This window comes from Vulpes vulpes, chromosome X (genome assembly GCF_048418805.1).
Source record: "Vulpes vulpes isolate BD-2025 chromosome X, VulVul3, whole genome shotgun sequence".
Taxonomy (NCBI): domain Eukaryota; kingdom Metazoa; phylum Chordata; class Mammalia; order Carnivora; family Canidae; genus Vulpes; species Vulpes vulpes.
This window is the reverse complement of record NC_132796.1, coordinates 112518598-112536602: the sequence shown is the minus strand read 5'-3', so window position 1 is coordinate 112536602 and position 18005 is coordinate 112518598. Positions and strand designations below refer to the sequence as shown.

The window sequence follows — 18005 nt, the reverse complement described above, 5'->3', positions numbered from 1 at the left end:
GCCAGAGCCTAGGTGGGGTGTGGTGTGTGGGTGGCAGTACCATCCCCAAAGATGAACAAGGCCTTAACCTCCAGGCCACCTACCTCACAATGGTGTGTGTTACATTTTACCCTGTAATGTTAACTAAAAGTCCTCAGGAGGGTCAAAGATCTCACCTTAATAAAAGTTACTAAAAGCCCCCTAAAGATAAACATGATCACCATCATTTGTGGTGTTGGACACCACAAACCCAACACTGATTAGCCCACTTTCTTAAGAAACTCAGGATGGGGCAGTGGCCTTCCAAGGGCAGGGTAGTGGGAGCAGTCTGCCTTCAGTTGAGGCAATAAAGGGGAGCACTGTCTACGGAGAATTCTAAAACACCATATTTGGAGGGGAGACTTTTTGTTCTCTCAGAGTTGTTTTTTCCTGAAGAGACCATCAGTATAAATGATTTTACTGAAGTATAATTGATATATAATAATTAGACAGGCTTAAAGTGACAGCTTGGCGAGTTTGCTCACATATATACATTGTTTATCACAAATCTAAGAGAGAACATATCCATCACCCCGTTTCCTCCTGCCCCTTGGTAGTGGTTCCTTCCTGTCCCTGCCTGTCCCCTCCTCCTCAGAGAACTACTGATTAGCTTCCTAGCTCCATGGATTGTACCAACTCCATTAATACAAAATGCTCCAAGATGTAAACCATATTCATTTTTATCCAGCTGCTTTCACTCTGTATAATTATTGTGATAGCCACCAACGTTCTTGTGTACATCAGTATTACATTTCTAGGTTATGGTTGTTTTGTTGAGAATTTAGTAGCCTTTAAAGGATGCTCCAAAGTTGCCTTAGTTTCATTTTTTTGTCTTAAATTTGAGATTATCAACCTACATGCAGTTCTAAGAAATAGAAAGATGCCCTAAAGGTTGCTCCAAAGTTGCCTTAGTTTCATTTTTTTCCTTAAATTTTGGGGTTATAAATCTACATGCAGTTCTAAGAAATAGAAAGATGCTTTATACCCTTAACCTTGTCCCTTCCAATGGTAACGTCTTGCATGTCTACAGTATTATATCAAAATCAGGAGTGTCAGATTGCTATGATATTTGCCTTATTCCGACTTCACCAGTTATGCACGCACTAGTTTGTATGTATGTTTTAGTTCTAAGCAATTTTACACCTGTGTAGTTCCCTGTGACTACACTATATGTCAAGATACAGAAAAGTTCCACCATAAGGATTTCTCTTGTTTTTCATTTCCCTCACCCCTGGAAGCCAATAATTTGCTCCTCATCTCCATTATTTTGTGTCATTACAAGAATGTTGTGTAAATAGAATCGTTCAGTATATAACTTTTAAAAGTTATAAAGTATTATAACGTTTTGTGATTGGCTTTTACATTCAGCATAAATCCCCCCTTTTACAATCAGCATAAATCCCCTGGCATCCATTCAAGTTGTTTTATCAATAGATTTTTTTTCTTTATTGCTGAGTAATACTGCATGGTGTGAATGTACCAGTTTGTTAAACCGCTCATTTATTGCAGGACATTTTGGTTTTGGTTTCTGGACTACTACAAATAAAGCTGATACAATCATTTCTGGCTGGGTTTTTCTGTGAACTTAAAGTGGAAGGTTTCATTTTTCAGGGATAGGTGTCCAAGAACAACGGCTGGGTCACATGGCAATGGCAAGTTTAATTTTGTAAGAAACTACCATACTTTTTTTTTTTCCCCTCAGAGTAGCTGTACCATTTTCTATTCCCACCAGCAATCTCCAGATAATAGTTTCTCTGCATTCTCACCAGCATTTGGTGTTATCATTAAATAAATTCTTCAGTCATTCTGATGCCTGTATAGTGATACCTCATTGAAGTTTTCATTTGCATTTCACTGATGGTTGATGTTGAACATCTTTTTATGTGTTCATTTGCCATCTGTATATCTTCTTCATTGAAATTTCTATTCATGCCTGTAGCCCATTTTATTTCTGACACTTGCATGATCAAGTTTTAATGAATTTGAACATAAGGCATGGTTTCCAGGTGTACATAAATATATCTCCATTTTACAATTGCTTTTTGCTTTTTCTACTTCAACCTTTTCTAGACAGTGATAACAAAATGCTTAAACTCTTTCTTATTTAAGCAACAATAACTTCCTTAATAGGACTTCATGACTTTTTTTCCCTTAGGAGCTGATCATTTCAATTTCCAGGACTTCTTAGAGTAAATATTTTGTTTAGATTTCCAATCTTTGGATAAAGAAGATGTAGTCTATATGTACAATGGAATATTCCTCAGCCATTAGAAATGACAAATACCCACCATTTGCTTCAACGTGGATGGAACTGGAGGGTATTATGCTGAGTGCAGTAAGTCAATCAGAGAAGGACAATCATATGACTTCACTCATATGGGGAATATAAAAAAATAGTGAAAGGGATTAAAGAGGAATGGAGAGAAAATGAGTGGGAAATATCAGAGATGATGATAGAACATGAGAGACTCCTAACTCTGGGAAACGAACAAGGGGTAGTGGAAAGGGAGGTGGGCAGGGTGATGGGGTGACTGGGCGATGGGCACTGAGGGAGGCATTTGACGGGGATGAGCACTGGGCGTTACACTATATGTTGGCAATTCGAACTCCAGTAAAAAAAATATACAAAAAAGTGGGGGGAGCCCCGGTGGCTCAGTGGTTTAGCGCCACCTTCAGCTCAGGGCGCGATCCTGGAGACCCGGGATCGAGTCCCACGTCAGCCTCCCTGCATGGAGCCTGCTTCTCCCTCTGCCTGTGTCTCTGCCTCTCTAGGTCTCTCATGAATAAATAAATAAATATTTTTTTTAAAAAGATTTCCAGGGATCCCTGGGTGGCGCAGTGGTTTAGGGCCTGCCTTTGCCCCAGGGCTCGATCCTGGAGACCCGGGATCGAATCCCACGTCGGGCTCCCGGTGCATGGAGCCTGCTTCTCCCTCTGCCTGTGTCTCTGCCTCTCTCTCTCTCTCTCTCTGTGTGACTATCATAAATAAATAAAAATTAAAAAAAAAAAAGATTTCCATTCTACCCACCTACCACTAGCTGGTTGTTGCCTCTCAGATCCTGGCAAGTTATCTATGGTTAAATAATGCTTTTAATTTCTGTATCAACACAGAGCTCTTTGTTGGTTTCTCCAAGATAGTATTTTCTTTCTCAAGTATATTATTACAGTTCCTTTTGGTTTTTGTTTTTTCCCAATGAAATAAATGTGGGTGTTCAATGCATCCCCTAATTATAAAATGCTAGATTGGGATCCCTATCCTTGACATTTATGATGATCTATTAGGGGACTTGTTATATGTGCACTTTCATTCCACTAAAAAGGCACAGGTCTACTTTATGACAGAAGGCTTAATATTTCTCCATTTCATCACTCACTCCATCCATCTTTGGTCCTGCAAAGGTCCTTTTGGGTACTGCGACAGAGTCCATTCCTTGCAGAATACAATATAACATGTGAATTTTAACAGCGCCTTTAGCCTGTATTGTTAAAGGTGGGTGACATTGAACTACTGACCCTCCCAGTCATAGATCCACTTGATAGTTGCAAACTTAAAGTCATATAAGACTAGAGAAAATTCTACATCCATACTGTATTGAGATCTCTGGGGATTTTTCATCTATGCTCAGCAGCTCATCAATAATCTCTGGCTTCTCTCCATTTCTTGGCCAATCAGAAAGAAGATAACCATCATACGACAGGCCTAATGATAAAGGAATCTCTGGTCAATAACTGTGCCCTGAAATAACTTGAAAGGTTCTTGCAAAAAAAAAAAAAAAAAAAAAGAAAGAAAGGTTCTTGCAGTTTAATTCTATCTCTCCTTACCCAGGCTCTGGCCTATTAGCTGTACTTGAGCAGAAAGTCCACTGAAAAGTAATCATTCCATTGGCTAAATCCATTTTACACAAATTTCTGAAATCATAAATGCTAACATACCTCTGAACCACATAATTAATGGTTATAATATCTAAATCAGCATAAAGGGAAAAAAAGAGCAGGAGGTTTTCTTAAGACAGCTGAACCTAGTACTGAAGCTGGGTTCTACAGAAGCCCGGGCCAGTATATGGATGTCTGGAAGGAACATCTGATGGAAAATGCAGCTATAATGGCTTTTTTTTTTTTAGCAGTATTGTGGACTTCTTTTAAATTAAAATCCTCTGAATCCTTGCCCCTTGGAAAGTGGGAACAATGGTCAAGAGAAATCAATTGTCCAAAGGCACTTAAACACCCCTGTCCATTGACCCACATCCGTGAGAGTTGAATGTCTGTCTGCTTTCTCATGGTCAAGTCTTTCTTAGAGCCTCAAACGGTTGGTTTCTCGTTGGCATCGTCTGTTTTCCTAACTGGCAAAGCCCTAGTATTGCTAGCCCAGATAGGCTATCCTTAGGGCTACATGGCTTCGGACATTAGCACTGAAATCAAATGCACACTTACTTTTCCAGCTCCTGAGGAATTTTCTTTAACATTTGAGTTCTTGCTGTTGGTGGTTCTCCGCTCCTATTTAAGTTACTGCATCTTCTTCCCCAGTTCTTGTGCTTTTTCTTAGGAGTTCTTCAGTTTCGTTTCTCACTATGTCATTTTCAACAATGATAGGACAACCCCAGGAATAAGGGAATCATACAGGTCCATCCTACCTGTTAATCAGAGCCATGCCTGTAGCTCCTTTTTCTGATTTCTTTTATTCTGCTGAATGACAAGAGCTCTTTATATATTTTAGACACAGGTCCTTCATCAGATATGTGATTTACATTTTCTCCCAGTCTGCAGCTTGCTTTTCATCATCCTTATAGGATCAAAGAGCAAAAGTTAATTTTGATGAGGTCCATTTTTATGGATCATGCTTTTGGTGTCAGGTCTAAGAACTTTTCACCTGGCCTTCAGTGTTGAATATCTCCTCTAAATTGTTACAGTTTTACATTTCAACCTGCGATCCATTTTAAATTTGTTTTTATATAAAATGTGTAATTTAGGCCAAGATTCGGTAGTTTTACTATGGATGTCTAATTGCTCCAAGACCATTTAATAAAAAGGCTATTCTTCCTCCATTGAAGTGCTTTTGCACCTTTATCAAAAATAGTTGGGCATATTGGTTTGGGTCTATTTCTGGGTTCTTTATTGTGTTGCATTGATCTACGTGTCCATTTCTCAGCAAACACTATACTGTCTTCATTAAAATGAAGACACAAAAATGAAAAAATGAAAAAAACAAAAATGAAAAAATAAAATAAAATAAAGTGGCTACACAATAAGCCTTAATACCAAGTACAGTAATTCTTTCCACTTTATTCTTGTACTCTGTGGCTTTGTTATCAGGTAATACTGGCTTCATAAAATGAGAAATAAAATGTCCCATCCTCTTGGGTTTGGGGGCAGAGATTATAAATTGGCTCTTTAAATGTTTGGTAGAATTTTCCAGTGAAATCACATGAGCCTGGATATTTTTTCTTCAGGACTTTCTTAAACTAAAATTCAATCTCTTGGGCAGCCCAGGTGGCTCAGCGGTCTAGCGCCACCTTCAGCCCAGGGCGTGATCCTGGAGACCCGGATACCAGGCCCCCTTTGCGCTCCCCGCATGGAGCCTGCTTCTCCCTCTGCCTGTGTGTCTGCCTCTGTCTCTCTCATGAATAAATAAAAACTTTTTTTAAAAATTCAATCTCTTTATAAGTTATAAGATTAATTATATTGCCTGTATAATTTTGTTGGGGGATTGTGTTAATTTGTGGTTTTTCAAAGAATTGATCTATTTCTCCTAAGTTTGCAAATTTATGAGCATTCAGTTATTAATAGCATTCCCTTATTATCCATTTAATAACTGTAGGATTTGTAGTGATATTGGTCCTTCTCTAATTTTATCTTTGCCAATCTTGCTAGAGGTTTATCAATTTTATTAATGGTTTTAAGAAATAGTTTTCCCCATTGATTTTCTTTACTGCATTTTTTCTTTTAATTTCATTGATTTCTGCTCTTTATTATTAACTTCCTTCTGCTTTCTTTGGGTTTTTCTCTTTTCCTATATTCTTCAGCTAAAAACTTAGGTCTCTAATTTGAGACCTTTCCTTGTTTCTAATGTAAGCATTTAATACCATAAATTTCCCTTTCAGTGCTACTTTAGCTACATTCCATATATTTTGATTTGTCTTGTTTTCAATTCATTTGGTTCAATTTTTAAAATTTCCCTTGAATCTTCTTTGACCCATGGAATTTTTAGAAGTGTGCTGCTTAATTTCTTATTGAGACATTTTCCTATTGTCTTCCAGATTTACAGATTTCTAGTTTGCTTACACTATGCTCAGAGAATACGCTCTGTAGGATATAGCTTTTACATTTGTTGGGGCTTGTTATATGGCCCAGTATATAGTCTGTCTTGTATATGTTTTCTAGGCAAATGAGACAAGTGTGTATTGTGCTGTTGTTGAGTGGAATGTTCTGTTTACATAAATAAGATTCTGTTGGTCATTGTTTTGTTCAGTTATTCTATTCTTGCTGATTTTGTCTAGTAGTTCTATCAGTTACCGAGGGTTGGGTGTGTAAAGTCCAATGGTAAATGTGCTTGGTCTATATCTCCTTTCAACTCTCAATTTTTGCCTTATTTGGAAGTTCTATCGTTTGGTTGATACACAGAGTGGTTATATCTTTGATACTGTTATAATCATGTAATGTCTCTATGCCTTTAGTAATTTTCTTTGCTGTGTCTATTTTATCTGATATTAATATAGTCATTCCTGCTTTTTATTTTTGTCGTAAAATATACTTGACATGAAATTTTCCATCTTAACCACTTCTAAGCACACATTTCGGTATTAAGCACATTTATGTCAGCAATCTCAAAACTTTCTTTGTTGCAAAACTGCAACTCTATACCCATTGAACAACAACTCTTCAATGCCCCCCCCAACACACACACACAGTTCCTGACAAACACCATTCTACTTTGTCTCCATGAATTTAACAAATCTAGATAACTCATATAAATTGAATCATACAGTATTTGTCTTTTTCTGACCGGTTTATTTAGTATAATGCCCTCAAGTTTCACAATGCTGCAGCATGTGTCAGAATTTCCTCCCATTTAAAAGATTGAATGACACGCATTATATGTACACACCACATTTTATTTATCCATTTATCCATCAATGGACACTTCGGTTACTCGCACCATTTGCCTATTGTGAATAATGCTGCTATAAACATGGGCATACAAATATGTCTTAAACCCTGCTTATAATTCTTTTGTGTATATATCCAGAATTTCTTGGTCACACGATAATTCTAATTTTAAAAAATTTTAATTCCAGTATAGTTAACATACAGTGTTATATTAATTCCAAGTGTACAATATAGTGATTCAACATTTCCATACATTATTCAGTGCTCATCAAGATAAGTATACTCTTAATCTCCTCATCTACTTCACCCAACTCCCCTCTGGCTACTAGTGTATTCTTTGTAATTTTTTAAGATTTTATTTATTTATTCATGAGAGACACACAGAGAGAGACACAGAGACACAGGCAGAGGGAGAAGCAGGCTCCATGCAGGGAGTCTGACATGGAACTTGATCCCGGGTCTCCAGGATCAGGCCTGGGCCGAAGGTGACCCTAAACCACTGACCCGGGCTGCCCTGTATTCTTTATAATTAAGAGTGATGTCTTTGAGTGATGTCTTTTTCTTTGTTTTGTTTCTTAAATTCCACATGAGTGAAATCATAAGGCATTTGTCTTTTTCTTATTTAGCATTATACCCCCTAGATCCATTTATGTTGTTGCAAATGGCAGGATCTCATCCTTTTTATAACTGAGTAATGTTCCACAGTGTATATACATCACATCTTCTTATCCATTCATCTACCAATAGACCTTGGGTTGCTTCCATATCTTGGCTATTGTAAATTATGCTGCAATGCACATAGGGGTGCATATATCTTTTCAAATTAGTGTTTTCATTGTTTTAGATAAACACCCAGGTGTGGAACTGCTAGATCATATATGGTAGTTATCTTTTTAATTTTTTGAGGAACCTTCACACTGTTTCCCAGAGTGGCTGTACCAATTCACATTGCCACCAACAGTGCACAAGTTTCCCTATACATTATGCTGGGCTGAGATTGAGCACTTGGGGTGACTGAGGAGTTTTTCCTCAATGACTATGCTCTATCTCAGCTTTTGGTTGTCCCTATACATCTACTCCATACAGGGAATCTCTCTCTCCATGAGTTTGCCAGTTGCCTAGTGGTGAATGCTCTTGCTTGTTATTCACTGATAAGTTAACAGTATGGAAAAAGGGTTCTGTATTCTAGTCCAACATCAGCTTTAGGTAGGCCCATGAGGCCGGTCTTTGGGAACGGGTTCTTCAGCGCTTCTAGCCCCATTCTCCATGATAGGTAAACTCTCTTGTTATGTGTCTTCAGTGGGAGACCGACTCTACCTCATTTCCCAGCAGTAGATGCTTCCCACACAATTGTATCACCTACAAATACACATTTTTATTTTTGGCAGGAAATAATGCCTCGTAATCTTGGGAGTAGGCAAGGTTACAGGCCTGAATGCGAATGTAATTGTGTGCTATTAGTGGAAATACCAGTACACTCTGCAAAGTCCTTATATGTCACACTTGGTTTGAAATTGCTGCTGTGGATACACTAGTAACCGAGTTATTAGTGCTATAGTCATTGTTGCCTAGAACATCCTGGGACGATGGTGCTGGTCACTGGTTGCTACAGCCAGTCTTCTCTTACAGATTGTATTTGGTAAATAAAGTTCTATTCAATTACTGACGATTCTGTTCACACACATGTACTCAGAAAAAAAAATCACTGAAGGCAAAAAGACCAGTGCATGCTGGGAATGGGCATACTTAATGGACTGAGAAAAGCAACCTTGCTAAAAAGCAACAGAAACAGGAAAACCTCCTTCTCTCATTTCTACCATAAAGTTCCCCACTGCAGGACCATTAACAGGGTAAGACTGAAGAATCACCTGATCTGCCTATATAAAAACGGCCTCAATCATTTAGCAAACATGTATTTAGCATTTACCATGTGGCAAGCACTCTTCTGAGTATTGGAAACTACAAAAATGATTACCAAATAATTGCCTAATTAAAAGGAAAGAGTCTTTCACACCCCTTTGAATTTTACCCAAACCTTTAGAATTCTTTAAAACTGCCATCATATCCATGGGCACTTGGCTGACTCAGTTGGTGGAGCACGTGACTGTCTTGAGGCTGTGGGCTCAAGCCCCATGTTGGGTATAGAGAATACTTAAAAATAAAATCTTAAAAAAAATCTGCCATCATACCCATTTTCATTTTTTTGTGTGTGTGTGTTTATTTATTTATTTTTTTATCTTTTTTTTTTATTAATTTTTATTGGTGTTCAATTTACCAACATACAGAAAAACACCCAGTGCTCATCCCGTCAAGTGTCCACCTCAGTGCCCGTCACCCATTCCCCTCCAACACCCGCCCTCCTCCCCCCTTCCACCACCCCTAGTTCGTTTCCCCGAGTTAGGAGTCTTTATGTTCTGTCTCCCTTCCTGATATTTCCCAACATTTCTTCTCCCTTCCTTTATATTCCCTTTCACTATTATTTATATTCCCCAAATGAATGAGAACATACACTGCTTGTCCTTCTCCGATTGACTTATTTCACTCAGCATAATACCCTCCAGTTCCATCCACGTTGAAGCAAATGGTGGGTATTTGTCGTTTCTAATGGCTGAGTAATATTCCATTGTATACATAAACCACATCTTCTTTATCCATTCATCTTTCGATGGACACCGAGGCTCCTTCCACAGTTTGGCTATTGTGGCCATTGCTGATAGAAACATCGGGGTGCAGGTGTCCCGACGTTTCGTTGCATCTGAATCTTTGGGGTAAATCCCCAACAGTGCAATTGCTGGGTCGTAGGGCAGGTCTATTTTTAACTCTTTGAGGAACCTCCACACAGTTTTCCAGAGTGGCTGCACCAGTTCACATTCCCAACAACAGTGTAAGAGGGTTCCCTTTTCTCCGCATCCTCTCCAACATTTGTGGTTTCCTGCCTTGTTAATTTTCCCCATTCTCACTGGTGTGAGGTGGTATCTCATTGTGGTTTTGATTTGTATTTCCCTGATGGCAAGTGATGCAGAGCATTTTCTCATGTGCATGTTGGCCATGTCCATGTCTTCCTCTGTGAGATTTCTCTTCATGTCTTTTGCCCATTTCATGATTGGATTGTTTGTTTCTTTGGTGTTGAGTTGAATAAGTTCTTTATAGATTTTGGAAACTAGCCCTTTATCTGATATGTCGTTTGCAAATATCCTCTCCCATTCTGTAGGTTGTCTTTTAGTTTTTTTGACTGTATCCTTTGCTGTGCAAAAGCTTCTTATCTTGATGAAGTCCCAATAGTTCATTTTTGCTTTTGTTTCTTTTGCCTTTGTGGATGTATCTTGCAAGAAGTTACTGTGGCCGAGTTCAAAAAGGGTGTTGCCTGTGTTCTCCTCTAGGATTTTGATGGACTCTTGTCTCACATTTAGATCTCTCATCCATTTTGAGTTTATCTTTGTGTATGGTGAAAGAGAGTGGTCCAGTTTCATTCTTCTGCATGTGGATGTCCAATTTTCCCAACACCATTTATTGAAGAGACTGTCTTTCTTCCAATGGATAGTCTTTCCTCCTTTATCGAATATTAGATGACCATACATTTCAGGGTCCACTTCTGGGTTCTCTATTCTGTTCCATTGATCTATGTGTCTATTTTTGTGCCAGTACCACACTGTCTTGATGACCACAGCTTTGTAGTACAACCTGAAATCTGGCATTGTGATGCCCCCAGCTATGGTTTTCTTTTTTAAAATTCCCCTGGCTATTCGGGGTCTTTTCTGATTCCACACAAATCTTAAAATAATTTGTTCTAACTCTCTGAAGAAAGTCCATGGTATTTTGATAGGGATTGCATTAAACGTGTAAATTGCCCTGGGTAACATTGACATTTTCACAATATTAATTCTGCCAATCCATGAGCATGGAATCTTTTTCCATCTCTTTGTGTCTTCCTCAATTTCTTTCAGAAGTGTTCTATAGTTTTTAGGGTATAGATCCTTCACCTCCTTCATACCCATTTTCAGAAGTGTGATGGTGCCCTTCTATGTTTCTATCCTAACCCTATTCCATCCGTTCCCTTAATCTAGCCAAACCAGGCTGGCATTTTTCAAAGTAATATTTATTCAGAATTAAGAGAGGACACAGAGGAAGTACGTGAGAATAAATCAGAAAGCAAAAACTTACCAAGCTTGCCAAGTCCAAGTTTCTATCCCAAATAGTCACATTCCTAAGGACTACAACAACTGCCTAGCACCTGACTTTTGCTCCCTACCCTCTTACCTACCTGCCATCTTATTTGCCACTCTCCGAGCACCAGCCAGCTGCTTACCTTGTCATTCCCTCAGAGAAATACAAGGAAACCATGTTTCAACTACATGACTTGGTTTTAATCTCCAGAAGAACCACCTACTTTTTCCAGAGGCAAATCACAAGACTGTGATGATTGATAAAAAATTCACCATTATTAAAAATAATTTTATTTCCTTTCAAATTTCTGACAGCTTATCTTGTGTTTTCTCTGATTCATAATTAGATTTTACCAAGTTGTCTATTTTTATTCTTTTCAATGTGTCAATGTTTGGATTAATTTTAATTTCTATTTTCAATGAAGTAATTCATGTTGCTAAATTTAACAATTCATTTCTCATGGTTCCTTTTGTTTGTGTTTTTAACTTTTTGAATTGTATCTTCAGTTCATTTGTTTTCATTCATTCTTTAGTGATGAAACTTCTTTGGACTATGGATTTTCTCATATGTATAGTTTGTCTGCATTTAATAATAATACTAATACTTTTTAAGTGCTTACTTTGTTCCATTTTTACAAATATTTTACATACATTTGTTTAATCCTCCCAATAACCTGAGTAGGAAATTCTATAGAGGTGTTACATTTTTTTATATATTTACCTAAAACTATGCAAGTAGTAATGGCAGAGCCAGGATTGCAAGGCAGGCAATTTGTCTGTAGATCCTGTTTTCCAAACCATCATAATTTTAAAACTAATCTATAGCATTTCCTGTGTTTGCATTTGTCTCATGGAAAATTCTGATGGGGTCTTGGTGCCTAATTATGTCATTCTGGTACAAGTCAAGATAAATAGCAATACTCTTGAGTCCTCAAACTATTAACATCAGTTCTTTGGAAACTATTTTAAGGACTTTATTTTAAAGTATCATAAGTAACTATTTCATGGAACTAAAGATCATAAGTAACTATTTTGTGGAAATCTTAAATTGAAATAGTGAATTGTTCAACTAGTTTTAAAATTTTCATTTCTCTTCACTTCTCACTTCAGACTATGAACCCTGAAACCTTTGCTGAATACCTCCAATACATATACCACATTTAGGTGGCTTTACCCAGCTTCTAGAAAAATTCCTGTTTTCTGGACTTTCATAGATATTTTAAGGGAATATGTAACTGGATTTCCACAAGCAACCTGTCAGTGATTGGAGGTAGGAAGATATTTTCAGTCTTAAAATAGTTTCAAATGGCAAAATGTCCAAATTAACTTCCTATCAAATCTCCGTCTTGGATAATTATTAAACTCATGATCCATATTTGCATAGATACCCTTCAAAAACTAACCATTTTCCAAAGAAGCTAAATAAAGAGTTTTGGGACCAATGGCATCTAAAACATTTTCTTCTGCAAGTGGGAAAGAAACTACAATGGAATATACAAATTTGTAATCAATTCACATGCAATTCAGTTGAACACTCATAACAACTCAGCAAACATTAACACTTATCTTTACACCCATGTGCCAAGATATGGTGAGGTTCAACACTGGTATGATTTGTTCCTTTCATTAAACCCTTATTCTCTTATGGAGCTTGTATTTGTACACGATAAGGAGAATGTGACTATTCAGCACCGTTTTAGGATACTACAGCTGAGACTAATTTGTTCATCATTATTATCAAAACTTATACCTTCTCCACATGTTATAAAAATAAATGATCTTAAAACTGCACATGGTATTGCCTAAAAACCAGTATTTACAAGACTATTTGTGATGTTTTATCTAATCATCTGAATGGGGAGAATTGGAGACTGACACTGCAGACATTAAAATGTGTTGTGAGATTTATTTCCTACTACTTCCTTTGTTCTGTATCAAGAAATCCCTCTGGTACCATCTAGAAAAATATCTGCTACTCTTCTTACCTTTACTGTGATCATTTCACTCTTTGTTTTATTCCAAGCCAATATTGAGCAAAAATTGAAAGTGAGTATACTCAAAATTAGTCCTTCAACTTATCCTCTTTTTTAATATTAGAAAGTGGACAGAGCTAAAACATCAATCAATGCTAAGTCAATAACACTGGAAGAAAATGTTCTGTTTCTTGCTTCCCTAATCATCCTTCTTCTAATTACTTCCTGAACAAAATCTGACTTTGAGGACCATGGTGTGACCTTCATTTTGACTATCTTGAGTCCAATCATTTGGTATGTCAGCTACTACTTTGAAAACGTAATTTTGAAAGTGGCAGTCTAAGCGATTGCCCCTAACCAAGGGCATGGAGACTATGTCTCAGCTCAGACCAATGGACTTGCTTCTCAAAGCCCCACATGATAAGTGATGTACTTGGCCATGGACAGCTGCTGAAAATCACTGTCACCCAAGCCTCTATGTGTGGTCTGTTTCTTTCTGGCACGCACACAGCCACGCCTCATATTAAAACATTTTGAATTGATGGAAGTTTCCTATTCGTCTTATAGTATTGCATTTGAATTTCTATACTGTGTTTTCTCAGGGAATATTATTCAGAACTTATTCTGAGTACTTCTGTAGTACTTTACACCATAAATATCCTGTCAGCCAAACAAGCTTCCCTGTTTTCAGTACAACATCCATTATTCACACTCAAAAAGGACACTGAAGATAAGGCTCAGCATTCTGTGTGAATCCTGGCTTCTAGTGAGCACTGGCCTTAAGCATTTCCTCTGTACTTTGTGTACATAGGCCTAGTCTCCAACATCCTGCCAAGATAATAAAATATGCATACAATACTTCAGAAAAAATACTTTTTTAAACCATCATGGTGATCATTTATTTACAACAGGGTATTTACATAGTCCTACTTATCTTCCAAAAATATTGTGTTAATATCACAGGCAAAACGGTAACTTCACATTGAAGAACTTAGTAAACACCAACTTAATTAAGTGATTAAAATGAGCATCACCAACAAAGGGAGAACCTGACATCACACACCTAATGAAAGGATGTGTCAAGAAGAACACTGCATCTTTTTTTGTGTTATTTCTGCAACAAATGCATAACCTCAATCTATCATAAGGAAATATCAGATAAACCCATATCAAGAGACATTCTATAAAATAAGTGGCCTTTACTTTTCAAAACTTTCAATATAATTAAATACAAAGAAAGTATGAGGAAGTGTTGCAGATCGAAGATTAAAGAAACATGACAACTAAATGCAATGAGTTATCTCAGGTGGATTCTGAATGAGGAAATACAACCATGAAGGTTCCCATTTGGACACAGTCAAATTTGAATATGAACTTTGAATAAAAGAAGGATCAGAAAACTTTTTCTGTAAAGGATAAAATAGATATTTTTATACTTGTGGGTCATATAGTCTGTACCACAACTACTCAGCTGTATTGTCGTAGCTCAAAAACAGACAAAATGTGGTTGTGGTCCAGTAAAACTTAATTCACAACAAGCAACAGTGGTCCATATTTGACCTGCGGGCTATAGTTTTCAGATCCCTAAATTAGAGAAGAGTATTGTATAAGTGTTAAACCTCCTGGTTTTGGTAATTTTACTGTGGTTTATTGTTCTAGGATATACCTCCTAAGGTATTTATGGTAAAGACTCATAATATGTGTGATTTAACTCTTAAATGGTTGAGGGAGCAGGGGAAGTATAATACAGATACATGTATATAGATTGTATAGAGAGAATAAAGAGAGAGAGAAAATGTGATAAAATATTGATGAATCTGGTAAACAAAGGAATTCCTAGTACTATATTTACATGTTTCCATAAGTTTGAAATTGTATCAAGATAAAAGTCATCAAAAAATCTAAATTTAAAAAATAAACATGCATACCAGATGTTTATTTTGTCAGTGGTTTTCTAAACCTAGTCAATACATCATTTTAAGTGGCTCTTCTCTCATTCACTATAGCTATTCTTAAATATTTTAAAACTCTCATTTTTAAAATGTCTTCACTCAACAAGTGCGCTTTAGCTCTTTTTTTTTTTTTTTGACTTTGAGAAATGTTGTAAACTTAGCATTGAGATGGTATAGTAGAAAGAAATTTGGGAAGTCAGAAGATCTGAATTTGATCTCCATTTATATTTCTTATTAGCTGCATTTATAGACAAGTCACTTAACTTCTCAGTTTACTCATTTATAACTATCTCATAGTGTTCTGAGCACTGAGAGGTAATGAATATGATGCTATAAAATCCATGAGAGATTTGCTCTCATTTATAGTGACTACATTTTCTAAGCTAAAAAGCAAGTACAAAATATACCATTGCATTTATAATTGCTCTTTAAAAATCAGATGGATTTACTTTGATGAAACTGAGGATTTTGAGACAAGATGTCAAATTAGCATGGGCTCCCTCCCCAAACCCAAACAAAGAGGAAACAACAAAGGAAGAGTTAAGATCTTAACAGAACCCATTCTTACACTCCATACTTGAAATAAACGTGTGAAAAATCCTTCCAGAGATATAAAAAGTGTTTGGGTCCCAGCATGGGGGGAAATGACTAATTGAAACTGGAACAGGTGAAGGACCTAAGGCAGGGGGAGAAGCTAGAGGAGATGATTCTATTTGTACCCATTAATTTCTTCCACATTGTGCTGGAGAGCCCAAGGCAGAAGTGTGATCAAAGTAGGCTAAGTGAAGCATGGAACTGGAAAGTACCTCCTAATTGCACTTACAAATCTAGATGCCTACCCACTGTCCCTGCACAAGTCTCAGAGCACTCAGAGCCTTTAGAAAATAAAATACATGTCGAAGAAACAATGAAGTAAATAAATAAAAGCACAACTAAATGAGTATTCAAATCTGGGCATATGGATCTGTACCAATTATAATAATGTGGGGGCAATCAAAAGAGAGTCTTTCATATTAAAAAACCCCAACAATATCCTGCTTTTAAAAGATATATTTAAACCTCCAACAGATAGGAGTGTTGTGTACCTGTGTGAGTCAGAAGGGTACAAGACCAATGTTCTTAAAAATACAAATCTAAATGATAGAATTTAACATCACAAGGAAACATGTTCTTTGAACATGGTGCAATTAAGGCAGTTTTTAAATATAATCACAGATTATTAGAGACTTCTTCATTCAAGAGGTGAGCTCCATTTCCTCGCCATTTGAATCTGAGGTAGGTTGGATAGCTTAAACCATTAGGGTACCATGGATGTCCCTCTATGTGCCTTCTGAGACTAGATCATAAAAAAGTCAAGCAGATTTCACCTAGGTCTCTTAGAATACTTGTTCTCTGGTTGCTCCCTCTCAGAACCCAGCTGTCATGTTGTGAAAACCTAAACCAAATGGGGAGTCCACATGTAGTTACCATAGTCTGTCCCAGCTAAGCCCAGCCTTCAGTACATTGTAGCCTAGGTGCTGGCCATATGGGGAAAAAAAAACCTTCAGCTGATTGCAGCCCCAGTCATTAAATTCTTCCAGTCTCTGGCCCCAAAAGTTGTGGAACAGAAAAGAGCCATCCCTGCCCTGCCCTGTCTAAAATCATGTCCTGCAGCATCCCTGAACATAAAATGATGTAGTTCTATATGGCAAAAACTAAAACAACAAAAAATTTAAAATTAGGAATGATAAAAATCTTTATATGTCTTTAGGGAAAAAAACATAAAATAAGCCAAATGTTAAATTAATTCTAATGTAAATAATGAGATCCTTTGAGCTTCAGAACAATGGAAGTGGTGTCTATCAAAATTGTGGAATATATCTAAAGCACAAACATACATGTATTTATAGATTTGAATATGCTTATTAGAACATGTGGAAAGATAAAACAATTACTCAGCTAAGCTTGAAAAAATAAGTCTGGGGATCCCTGGGTGCCTCAGCTGTTTAGCGCCTACCTTCAGTCCAGGGTGTGATCCCGGAGTCCAGGGATCGAGTCCCGCATCGGGCTCCCTGCATGGAGCCTCCTTCTCCCTCTGCCTGTGTCTCTGCCTCTCTCTCTCTCAATGTGTCTCTCATGAATAAATAAATAAAATCTTTTAAAAAAAGAAAAAATAAGTCTGAAAAGAATAGGAAGAAGTAAAATATAATTAAGGACAAATAAATGTGATAGAAAATAAGAGAGTTAACAAAAGATGATTTTTTTAGAAAGATGAATATATCTATGCATGACTCAGCAATACAGCTAATGTAATCAAAGAAAAAAAAGAGGATGCAGTCAACAAAATGGAGATCAAAAATCATGCTCATATGATTATTCTGGGCCTAGCCAGATGATCCAGAATAATCACCTGTTTTAAAGTCACTAATAAGAACCTTAATTATATCTGCAAAGTCCATTTTGATAAGCAATATAATATATATCCATGGAAGAAAATAGATGGAGGTGGTCATGGGGGCCAAAATTTTGCCTCCCACACTTCCCATGTCCATGTGGGCTATTAGACTCTTTAGATTCTTCTATTGTCAACTTTGCAAGCTCTCATCAAAAAATTCTGATCCTCTTTCATATGGATTAAATATTTGTGCTGTCATCTATTGGGATTTTTTGATATCTTTAGATCTTTAAAAAATGTTTGGTGTTTATTTTTGTAGAACCCTCTACTTTTCTGCTTCAGAGGCTGAGGACCACGTCTTCCTTATCTCTGCAGTGTCTCTAATACCTAACTCTGTGATGGGTGCCCTGTGTATATTCTT

General features: G+C 37.0%; 1 pseudogene; it reads right to left on the bottom strand.

Moving 5' to 3' along the window:
• Positions 1-3095: 3095 nt before the first annotated feature.
• On the bottom strand, positions 3096-4612 carry LOC112927674 (tRNA pseudouridine(38/39) synthase pseudogene; annotated as a pseudogene).
• Between the last annotated feature and the right edge of the window lie 13393 nt (positions 4613-18005).